Source organism: Centrocercus urophasianus, unplaced genomic scaffold, assembly GCF_019232065.1.
Source record: "Centrocercus urophasianus isolate 14NV4802_14NV808 unplaced genomic scaffold, USGS_Curo_1.0 seq_13, whole genome shotgun sequence".
Classification (NCBI taxonomy): domain Eukaryota; kingdom Metazoa; phylum Chordata; class Aves; order Galliformes; family Phasianidae; genus Centrocercus; species Centrocercus urophasianus.
Window position 1 is genome coordinate 407840 of NW_024884475.1, and position 9657 is coordinate 417496.

The window sequence follows — 9657 nt, forward strand, 5'->3', positions numbered from 1 at the left end:
AGAGTGAGTCACACACCTGGCAACTCGTTCCAGTGACACTTGCAAAAGCAGGTTTCATTCTGTGATCGTTTCTTCCTCATCCTCCTCCCCGCCTTTAATGAGTAACCATAGCTAAATACCAAAATCTGGTTCTCTTGCACAGCCCTTGATTTGGAAGGAAGTTGCGCAGATGAGGCAGTACCTGAACTTCAACCTTTTAGTCCTTTACAGAGCTGTTCTTCTTGAATAGTTAATACCAGCCCAGGGAAGTGTCCTGTGCCTGTCTGCTCTGCACAGTTCTTCTCTCATTCACAACACCTCATGATGTAAAAGAGAGCAGGAGTCCCACTTTATCTACTGAAATTGACTTAGGGTTGTACAACTTGTTTACAACGGCAAATTTTGGCAGCCAGCACAAGGAACCTGAGGTGAGATTCCAGTTCAGCTCGAACTGCCTCTCAACAAGTCCCAACAAAAATTTGGCCACGCCAAACTCATCCCCTGCCTTGACTTCAGCAGCACGTGCGTGGGGACATTCTCCCAGCTGCCTACACCACTGCATTCCTCCCCGCACATCTCACCAGATAAGTCTCCCCTTCTAATTGTGATAGGACAAAGAGGAAAGGCTTTAAGGGAGGTGGAGGAGTCACTGTCCCCAGAGGTGGCTGAGAACAGTGGAGATGTGGCACCGAGGGACCCGGTCAGTGGGCATGGTGGGATGGGTTAATGGCTGGACTGGATGACCTTAGAGGTCTTTCCAACCTTAATGATTATCTAATTCTGTGATTATATGAACCAGTGGGATATGCTTTGGTGATGAGTAATTAAGCACAGAGATGGACAAAGATGGACAGTGTCTACAGACAGATGGCCAAGATGAAGTTCTCACCCTGATCCAGTGAGACCAGCATTTGCAAGGAAGCGCAAGCAACAGTTGCCCACAAGTCATCTGGTGAGAGAACAGAGATTTCCTGGTCCAGCTCATCTGTGTGATTTGGTCGCTCCACTACCAGCTCCTCAAGTGATAGTAATAGAAATGTTCCACCTGACTTCCAGCATTGTGAATTTCTCTGCTAGCCATCCATTTAGAAAGCCCATTCTAAATCATTACATCTTTTACATTTTCTGGCACGAAACAAACAAATAAATAAATCACAACACTGGAATTTTACCAAATGCTTATGGTCTATTCTGTTGAATTGAGAAGTTGTTTTTTTCCCAAAACACAGAAGCATTCCTTAGTCACCTTACCATGACACAAAAGTGGAAGCAGATCCTCTTTGCTGCTTACCCAAATATGTGACAGGAAAGGAGAGTCTGCTTTGATTTTTCGCTAAGGGAGTATGAAATAGAACCCAGAAGATTTGTCTCAGATTGAAACAAAATATTTTGAACTCCAGAGATCACATTTTGTGTTAATTTAAACAAGTATTCTCTCCTATTTTCTGGCCTGGTCACCAGGCTGAATAGTTTTGGGGTCTCATCTGCTTGTTGCTGAGCAAGTATCCCCCCCCCTGCAGTTTGGTTCTAGTCATACACAAGATGGCTCTTTGAGGGTACAAAGCAAAGCTAAGATTGATGTATGAACTCCAAGCACAAACTGCTAAAAAATGAAAACGAAGAGGTTCCAAGAGTGAAAATACAGATATTTTTTAGTTATCTGAAGTATCTGGGTTCAGGGTACTGGATATGGATAAAATATTCATCTCACTCCACTGTCATTCATTCCTTTGGGAAGGCTGTCTCAGCTGCATCAATGGGCTTAGCATCTAAACAGGAAACAAAGATCACAAAGGGGAAGTGGAAAAAATGCTTTGTCCAAGGTTGGAATGAAGGTCAGCACCAGATGAGGATTAAGAAGCGTGCTCTGCAACATCCCACGAGCGCAGTGCTGTCTCCACAGTCAGACAAGATTGACAGACGATAACTAGTGAGCTTATGACAGAAGTATTTGCAGAAGAAAAAAAGAAATCACTCCTTTACATGGCACTTAAAATCCAGCCGTGAAGAAGGTGACTTGACGCAGAGGTAATACCCTACTCTTGAAAAGGAAATATGCCAGGAATGCAAAGTGATGAGGATGGTTTCGCAGAAACCCTCTCAAAGATCTCCAGCTTTTTTCAAAAGGAAAAAGGAAAACGGAATGAGGATGGAAGACGTTTTCACAAACACGAGGCCATTTAACTTTCCTGTTCATCAGCAGAGAAGTGGTAAAAGGAATGCAAAGCATTTATTAGCAGGGCAGGAATCATTCAAAATGCAGCAAGTCCATTAATTACAGAAGCAAATATAATTAACACAGCCTCCAAAGAGTTTACATAAGCTCCTTTTAAAAAGCATCCCCTTCTACCAAGCTAGAGCTTCTAATCTAGAAGTGAAATTAGGAAGCTGGCTGGAGATAAAACAACTAGGGAGACGCTTACAAAATACAGTTCCTCAGCCTGTGCTTGAAGAGATAAATGCTATGAAGCCACCAAGCCCGTTAGCACTCTTAGAAACCGCAGAGTGTTTGGTAGACACTGTAACGTAATAGAAGATGAAAGAGAATACCAAGGGGAAAAATGAAAGGCAACACTTTCCCCAGGATATAGGCACAGTTAGGCAAGAAGCAGCACAAAAGACACTGAGCTAGTACCATCTGTTTAGGAATATCCCAAGTTGGAAGGGGCCCACAGGGATCATGGAGCCAGCTCCTGAATCACAGAATCATCACCAAGGTTGGAAAAGACCTACAAGACCACCCAGTCCAACCGTCCTCCTATCACCAATAGTTCTCACCAAACCATGTCCCTCAACACAACGTCTAAGCGTTCCTTGAATGTGTTCCTACTTGGGGTCTGTCTGCACCTGGGTTTGATGGGACAGCTGAAATGCAAGATTCCCCCCTCTCCCCTTCACCTAGAATTGCTATGAAGCTTTGTTTTAGTTAACTCAAACGTTTCATGTCAAGAGCTGAAGTCAGAGAGCCTTATCTTGCATTTTCTAAAGAAGAAATGGAAAGATCTTCACCTGGGAACTGAGTCCCAGCACTGCACATACAGCATGAGTAGACAACAGAAACGTGGGCAGTGCTGACTCTGCACATTTTTAGAATAACTTTGAAAATCTAGAGAGGGTAAAGAAAACCTCTGAGCGACACATGAAGAGTCCTTTCAGGGCATCCCCAACATCTTCATTAAAACATACAAGCGTCTCCACAGAAAACACTTCAGCTACTAAATCACACCTCCTTCTTGGATGTTACAGCCAAGTCTGGGACGTGATAAAACAGATTCAAACCGAGGAGAAGCACTAGTTAATCTGGCTAATCCCTGCCCCAGAGGAAAAGCTTGCAGTCCTGTACGTGCCTTGCGTGGTGACAGCAGTGGGACAGGAGGGTGGAGGCTCCATCTCCCAGCCCCAGCCTTCTGCGGTTGGCAGGCACACAGGTTGAGACCAGCCCATGCTTTTATCCATCCTTCAAAAAGTGTGTTTCTGCTGGCTAGGAAAGCACTGAGCTACAACCAATGATCTACGATTCTATGATTTGTACCTTTATGCCCAAGGTCGGGAGCCAGCTTCCCTTCTGTAGGGCTATTTGCATTCAGTACCACATTTCCAATCCAAGCTTTTCACTCATGTGCTCTTCATAGAATCATAAAGATTGGAAAAGAACACTAAGATCATCTAGTCCAACTATCAAATATCTAATTTAATGAAATAATAGCCAAAAAATGACCCACACCTTGAGGTTCATGTAGACTCATAGAATTGTTTGAGTTGGAAGGCACCAATAAGGGCCATGTGGTCCAACTCCCCTGCAACAAACAGGGGGAGTCAGACTAGATGGCCTTTAATGGCTCCATCAGATGCTCAGAGTCCCAACCAGTCTGACCTTGAATGTCTCCAGGGACGGGGCATCCAATACCTCTCTGGGCAACCTGTGCCAGTGCCTCACCACCCTTATTTCCACTCTAAAACCAACCTCTTTTAGTTGGAAACCATTTCTTCTTGTCTGATCACCACAGATCCTGCTTAAGGGTCTGTCCTCTCCTTTCTTATACCCCCTCCCCTTTAGATACTGAAAGCTGCATGGTCTTCCCCGAAGCCAAGTGGAGATTTCAGATGTATTTTGCTCATCTCACGAGGAGCACTGGAAGGGTCCAGTAGGAACTGCCAAGCTCAGCACCACTGAACACAGTCTGGCCTCATCCATACCTGGCACAGCACAGCCCATGCTTTTAGCTCGGCTCCCACACAAGAATCAGCAGTTCAGCTCTGCCTACACCAGCAAGATAGACATGCCCTTTGGCTATCAGTTTTGTAGGTGTGGGGCTGCACCCTCAGAAGGAACCGATGCACTCAGCTTGCCTACAACCATGACAAGAGGCAAAAACATCCGGCTCTTCTAAAGGATGAAAGGCAGCGCTCAGAGGATTAAGTCATCAGCTCCTTCCCTTCCTTTCGGAGCTGGTGAACCATGCAGCAATGCATGTCAGCTGTGTTGGTTTTGAGTCGGGAGCCAGAACAATGCAGTCTGTCTTTCCTGGTGTGCACCTCCAGGGAGGATTCTGCAAGCGTTCCTCCAACTGGGGGTAACGGAGGTGGCAAACAAAAGAGAAAAACCCTTCAACTTTTGACCCTCTCGGAGTTTACAAATTGGAAAAAGTTCGTGTCATCGTGAATGAGTCAAAAGGCATCTCAGAGCCCTTCAGCCCACACTGCACGTGCCTCTACACTTTGTCACCTCTTGACAGTGCTCGTCCTGTTCCCACTATGGAGCAAGAGAATAGGGCAGAAGGCTCCTGGGAAGCTTTGCCTGTGGATGTGTTCACTGCAACAGCAACAAATAACTGATAGGACAAGGGAAAATGGTTTCCTGTTAAAAGAGGAGAGATTCAGGTTGGATATAAGGAAAAAAGTTGTTTACAATAAGGGTGGTGAGGCCCTGGCACAGGTTGCCCAGTGAAGCGGTGGATGCCCGATCCTGGGGACATCCAAGGTCAGGCAGGACGGGGCTCTGAGCACCTGATGGAGATGTGGGTGTCCCTATTCATTGCAGGGAGTGGGACCAGATGGCCTTTAAGGGTCCCTTCCAACTCAAATGATTCTGTGATTTTATGCACTTAAGGCCCTCAGGTCGAAGTCACGTGTGGGATACACGTTCAAGCTTAATCCACATAAGAGCAGCTTTAATAAATCTAGAGAGACTCAATATTTTGGCTGGGATAGGGTTAGTTTTCTTCACAGAGTCTTGATGCATGATGCCATGTTTTGGATTTTTAATGAGAATAGTGGTGATCAATGTTTCAGCTGTTTCAGAGCAATGCTTGCACAGAAGGACTTTTCTGCTTGCAAAGGACTTTTCTGCTTCTCATGCTGTCCAGTGCTCATCCCAACTACTGCCTGGAAGTAAGAAGGGAAAGCAGCACTCTAGCTTTTTGCAGGTGGGGAAAATGAAGCTCAGGAGAGACAGATTTCACACACATACACACATACACACACACACACACACACAAAAAAAAAAAAAAACCAACAGTGGCAGAACAAAGAATTGAGCAAAATTGTTCCAAAAACCCAACACTTCTTCTACAAGACAACTTTTGTCCTGTTAAGGAGAATCAAACACAGGGGCAATAGGTGCATCTATGAAGAAAATGAGAGGAGCCTAACATGAAAATACTTCTACAGGACTACGTTCTCTTATTTGTTTCATACTGCTTCAGTTTTATTTTATTTCTCTTAAGGCAGTTCTTTCCATTGCACTCATTGACTGCGTGTTGGCCTGACCTAAAGTCATCAATAAAGACAGAATGAAAGAGCTCACACGCCTGGTATGCATATAGCTTTCTCTGAGAAATCTTCTGTGAAATGTATTGTACCTACAGAGAATCCCCATGAAATTGTGACATGCTTATTAGAAAGGCATCAAGTACTCTGGAAAGACAACAGCCATTCTTTTATACGAGGAGATAAGTCAGCCATCCTTCTCAGGAGTACCAGCACTCACTGTCTAACGTGGGCTAGAAAAAAATACATAAATATAGACAAAATATGTATATATGGATGTGTATATTTATTTATATGGAAGCAACTTGGACAGCAACAAGTAGTGCATTAGTATTCACGCTCTGGTGCAACCACTAATATCAGACTGAGAACCAGGAGCCTCCTCCTCTTGGCATGAACCTTGCTGACATACCCTCCTGCTGTACACCCACCCCATGCAATTCCCAGACTTACTTTGTAGGACCTTTTGTACCTTCTCCTGTTGCCACCACACTTAGTTACAAGCAAGCACAAGCCAGGAGGGAAGGTATAAAATATAAACCTTCATTAAAGATTTTGTAAGAAGTCAATGAGGCCAAAATAACAGAGGATGTAATAGGGCCATAAATATCTCCCACAGCCATAAACACTTCTACCTGCTGCAGCCTGGACATTTATAAGTGCTTCAGGCATTCAGTGCTGTGTTCATGCTTATTCAAGCATTTACCACGCAAGAAGCCAGAAGAAGGCAAAAATGGTGCCATGCACAGACTCAGCCATCAGCCTGGTTGTATGATGTCAGCCTGGACACCTTCCCTGACCTGCTTCTGTGAGTGCAGGTTAAGTGTTCGAGCTGAGCTCAGGGCCCATCACACATATAGAAGTGCCTCAGAATGGACTTTACCTAAGCAAAAGGGACAAAGGGCAGAAGACAAGGAAAAAAAACATGCTTTCTGCTCCCCAAGACTGCTGTTATAAAAGCCAACCCACGCTTTTCCAATGGATGTCCTAAAAAATGGCATCTGAAAAGTGAAGGACGCTTCTCAGGCCACTAAAGAAGGACAAGCGAATCCTCATGAGCACCAACCCACTGTGTCATCCCACTTCAAGTCTTCACAGGACGTTGCCACAGCAATCTTTGAAGTGAGGATATAGGCAAGAAGTCGTGATTCACCTCCAGAGGGACCTCAAGGTAAGTGACATTTGCAAGGCTTAATCATGACCTCGTGAACAATGGGTGAATCAGAAAGTTGAACTTTACATCACTCGCCCAGATTAATGTGGCCTTGGACACCTCCTTGGAGATCCCAGGCCAAACATTAGGTAGTTCCTCCCCTAGATGATTCAGAACTAAGATTAAGGAGAGAGAAAGCACCAAGCCAAGCAGAATTATTTGCAAAGCTTAGTTAAGCAGGAAATATTTTCCTTATCCATGACTCCAAGATCACATTATCCCACTATTATGCATCCTCTGGAAATTTTTCATAAATATGGTGGAGCTGAAGTGGAGGAAGGAAGATGAACAGATAGGCCGGTTATTAGGGAGCTCATGTGAGATGTGAGAGTGATTGCAACCCTTTGCTCTGCATGAATCACTAACGGAAATTTAACCTTTATGACCAGTATGCCAAACACCAGCAAGCCTGACTGTAGGAACCAGCTTTATCCTAGGCCAAGGACATCCTTCTGAGCAGACCAACCAGCTCAGCAGGATCTCCACAAAGCAGTCATTCTTTCAACAAATCAGCATTTTCCAGGGAAACACCAGAAAAAGGTTTTCAGGACTATTTCAGACACCACAAGAAATCAGAGAGACCAAGTCCATATCCCACAGGCACCAAGAATCTGTTTCACAGCATTCATCCCTATGGTTTACACCATGCCATAGGACCTGAAAGGCAAGCCGGAATAATAACAACAGGTACTCCAGCTTCCTCCACAGAAAAGGTGGGAAGCAATTGTTCATCTTGCTAATCCTCCACACAGTGAGAAATGACAAGTACAAAACCTCAGAGCCTACCTTCAGCTGCTGCCGTCATGCCAACTCTGACTCATCTCCCAGACTAAAATCCCTACACAGCTGCTATTATCTCCTTAAATTTCTTTAAAAAAAAAAAAAAAAAAAAAAAAAAAAAAAAAAAAAGTGCTGATGATTCGCCACATTAATTCAAGCACCTGAGGTCTTCCTAACTCCAAGCTAATGCACCTACTTTAGTTTGGACCTATAACTTCTAGGAAGGGAGACCTGAAAGCAGAAAGCTCAGCAAAATCCAGCTAGGACCTGCCCATCCAGTTGCACATATGGAGGAATTTGCCTTTGTCTCAGGAGCAGAAGTGAGGGTTGCTGCTGGCTCTGTAACTGCTTATGCAGGAGGAGAGTGGGTTGGGGGTAATGGGGTTTGGAGGTCTGCCAACGCACAGCTGCAGCCTAAAATGGTGTGATGGCAGTGTGTAGGCTGTCTTTCTCTCCTGCAACGACCACCCTTTTCACTCCAATGATCCACTTTTGGGCCACCCTCTTCTTTCTGTGCATGCAGGATGGTCTCCCTGTGCCACGATACCTCCGTGGTTGGCTGCACTCAAGGTTCAGAAATGCCTTCAGCTCCAAACTGCTCCAGCCAGGTTGCTTTTATGAGACCAGTGTGCTTGAACACCACATCGCTGTGCTGCAAGTCAAGGAGGTTTTTGGTAGCTTCTACTGCATCCTTTTCTTTTAAATGGAACAATAATCACTGATATAAAGCGATTATGGTACTAAGAGACATGGCTCAGAGGGAGATATTGGTGGTGGGTGGATGGTTGGACTGGATGATCTCGGAGGTCTTTTCCAACCTTGGTGATTCTATGCTTCTTTGTAAAATGTAAAACGAGGTGAGCTGATGGTTGGTCTAGATGAGCTTAGAGGTCATTTCCAGCCTTAATGATTCTGTGAGAAAAAGGTACAACAGAAAAGGCTGCTACAAAAAGTGCCATTGAATGCCATTGCAATCTTCTTTACAAAAAAAGGCCCAGAGCTTTCTACCAGTTTGTCCAGCCCTATGCTAATACTTCCCACAAGCAGAGGCTGGACAACTTGGAATCTATAAGGGGCAGATCCATCTGTTACCGCGGTTAGCTTCTATTCACACCTCTGATTTTGTTGCGCTCCACTGCTATCAGCACTGTAGGGATCATAGAATCATAGACAAATTCGAGTTGGAAGGGACTCTTAAAGGTCATCTGGTCCGACTTCCAAGTCACCCAGATGCTCATGCAGGTCTTGGAATGATATAAAGAACAAGAAGAGAGGGAAAAAAGAGAGAATCTCTGGCCTGAACCACATGCTCACACACAGAGGGCCCAATTCAAACCTTGGCCATGCAACATGGAAGGGAATAGGGATAGGAAAACCTTCAGAGTTGCTGACCCTTGGCTCAAGGTGAGTTCAATCCACACTCAAACTATGGAGCAAGCCCACGCAAGCCTTGCAGAACCATGCAGGAATGCAACATTTTTTTTCTGCCCTGGATTTGTGCGGCTCCATGTGAAAATCAGGGCCAAAAGCCATTACTGCCTGCTTTCTCTCTGCCTTCGATTTCATAGCCTAATCTCCAGTTTAGCCTACACCGAACCACAGCAGAACAAACAGTGGCCACCCGCCTCTCCCCTCCTCCCTCCCCGGGAGCACTGGCTTCTATTTATGGGTCCCCTGGGGAGAAAACAGTCGTGGCCATTGTATTTGTTTAAGGGTTTTCTGTAATTTCCTTGGGTTTGACTGCAGCCTCTGAGGTTAACCACAGCCAGCTATTGTGGCTGTGTCTTCATCATTCTCTATTGTTCCGCGCTAGGTGGCTCTGCCTTGTTTTCTTGGAAGGTTGAGGGATTGTTTGTCATTTCTGGCCTGGCATTCTGTAGGGTGATGGAAGGGAGGAAAGAGAAAAAGCAGCTCCT